Source organism: Psammomys obesus, unplaced genomic scaffold (genome assembly GCF_907164565.1).
Source record: "Psammomys obesus unplaced genomic scaffold, mPsaObe1.curated_primary_1811, whole genome shotgun sequence".
Taxonomy (NCBI): domain Eukaryota; kingdom Metazoa; phylum Chordata; class Mammalia; order Rodentia; family Muridae; genus Psammomys; species Psammomys obesus.
The window spans coordinates 21,337,511-21,340,418 of record NW_026585644.1 but is presented as its reverse complement, the minus strand read 5'-3'; positions in this window follow the sequence as shown (position 1 = coordinate 21,340,418).

The window sequence follows — 2,908 nt, the reverse complement described above, 5'->3', positions numbered from 1 at the left end:
AGAAGAAGAAGAAGAAGAAGAAGAAGAAGAAGAAGAAGAAGAAGAAAGCAATTGTCGGGAATAAAAGGCTGTGGAGATGGGTTTGTCCCTTGTCATTGCTAGGGTTTGGTTCTGTTTAGCCACATCCTAGAAGGCATGGCAGCTTGTTAATTATATCAACAACCACCGTGGCCTCTGCTTCCTATATGGATAACAAGTAACCATCTCACAGAGCTGAGAAGATTAAGTGAGATTTGCAGAACCCAAACAGTGAACCTCCAAACCCCTTTGTTCTTAATCCTGCTGCCAGCCACCTTTTACAAGAAGGAGATGTCTCACCTTTTCTTCAGGTTCTTAGGTGATTGGGGTTCAGTTGTCTGTTTTGCCTTTCTTAATTAAAAAATATATTGATATTTAACTTGTTTCCTGGCTTTCAGATTTCAAACACAAGGTTAGAAGTAGCACACAGAGCACAGAAAAGAGATGGACTTATCAGTGGCACTGAAGTGTTGACATCCAATCCTAGCTCTCCCCTCTCAAAAATTGTCGTATGGAATTCCTCATCTCGGTCTTCTGACTATTAACTGATCAATAAAAGAGAATCCAGAATGCTTTGTTCCCTGTTTCAGAGGAAGACTGAAATCGACCCCTGTGGATTGATTCTGAAACCAGGGGAAGAGCTGAATCTGCCAGTGGCAAGCTGCTCTTAGAATAGCCCAGAGAAGGCTTTTGCTCCCACTGCTGTGTGCATGGAGCACAGCCGGGGAGATTCCGAAGGGAAGTGCCCGATGAGGGAGCTCCTAGCATGGCATGCTGCCCGGCTTCCTGTCAGAACTCCCTCTGCTTATGTATAACTCCAGGCTTGTATTGATATCTGTGCGCATATGTTGGCCCGGCTCTTCCTTTCCAGGCGAGAGATGGCTTCTGCCGAAGCTGCCAGTGCAATATTTTGAAAATAGACATCCATTTTGAGGAGAAGAGACATCTAAATAAGACTCTTTTTTAGCTTTTACTTTAAAAATCATAATGTCTGTCTTTCGTATCAGTGTGATTCCTAAAGCTGTTTGAATAAGCCAACTGCTTACAGTGACCACCCAATGGCAGAGACCTTCAAGTGAGGGTTATACACAGCCTAAGAGAGCTAGCTCCCAATGTTCCCCAACAAAACATTGTAAGCTTACTTGGATCATTATGAGACGTGTGTGTGTGTGTGTGTGTGTGTGTGTGTGTGTGTGTGTGTGTGTGTATGGTTCATCTGTGTGCCATTCATATACACACACTTCATGCACAGGATACATGTGGAGCTCAGAGGACACCCTCAGGTGCCAGTCCTCAGTTACCCTCCACCGTCTGGGACAGAATCTTTTACTGTCCTCTTCACCGTATAGACAACCTTACCTGACTCTCCAAGAATATACCTGTCTCTGCCTCCACTGTCACCATCAAGAGCGTTACAGGTGCGCACAGCCACACACAGCTTTCTACAGCTGGAGACCTAAACATGCTCGTGGTTGCACGGGACCACATGCTCTGCCTTAACCAGCTAAGCCCTCTTTCCACCCATCAACCCCTGATTTGTTTCTAACTAAATAAATGGACTGTTTCTGAACTTTGTTTTGAACTAAATGGACTGTTCATGAACTTTGCTGATGGCAATTTTGGGTTACCATGTTAAACGTTGGGACACCCCACAGAGGGTGGTGTTTATGAAGAAATGCTAGAGCTGAAGTTACTTATATCTGTACAGAAAGGAGCCATGAATGCTCTGGAGCTGACTTCTCATCCTTACTTTTTCACCCTCCATGAGTTCTACATGAAAGACCCCTCCCCAGAACCTCAGCGTGTGAGCTTTCTAGAATCCAGGGTCAATCTAGATTTAACTAGCTAAACAATGGTGAGGCCATAGTAGATTCAGGAGGCCATCTACTCCAAAAGGACTTAGGTTCTTATGTAAAACATAACTTGGGGCACATACGCACAAAAAGAATACATTTGAGAACATAGGAAAGTCTGTCAGATGGCACATGAAAACTTATCAAGATACATACAGTCAAAAGGGAGGGGTTGACCAGAACTCCAGGTAACCAGCACAGTTGTGTCTATTATGTTTCTTTGCTTCACCAAACATTTTGTTGAATGAGGCATAAGAGACTGAAGTTATTCAATATGAAGTACCATCTTCTTAGACCAATCCATAATCCCAAAATCATTCCCTGTTCAGTTCACTAGTGTGTTGACACCCAAACATGCCCTGTGGATGGAGAAGCCTGCCCTCGACTTCAGGTTCCCTCAACTCCAATTTTTTTTTTTAATCTATGTTTTTTCCAGTACCTAAAATAATTTTGCCTGCCAAATATCGAGATTTTGATACCTTTTTTTCTTTAAATAATGGTTAGTATTTTTTAAAAATATTTGAGTATTTTCAATGTCACTGTAGAATTTATCCACCTGTTGTTTTGAGAGATTATATTACACCAGAGGACCTCAGTGTTGAGTTTTAGACCTGGGATATGCAGCTGAGGTGCCTACTTAACATATCAAAGCAGACCTGGCCTCCAGGTTCTCTCAGCACCCCTTGGTCCTTACCTGTTACATGTTATGAATGGCATTCCCCACCCTCTACCCTGAACTCTCCAGCCCAGGGGCTGGGCTGCCCTCCCCGAAGAGGTTTTACACTATATAACCCAGCCATGTTGGCTACCCACCCCTGCCCTTTTGTACCTTTGGCCTTGTGGATGCTGTGCTGGTTCCCCTCTCCTCCTTTCCCTTCCCCGTCCCTCTACCCGCATGGTTTAGGGTCCTGATCGTTCTGGACTCTCTCTGGTTATGCTCTCCCACAAGTCTATAACAGATCTCCTCTACCATACCTAAGAGCAGTCATGGCCTTTCCTTTCTAGTTCTTCTTTTCCCAGTCATTTTAGATTCTGGA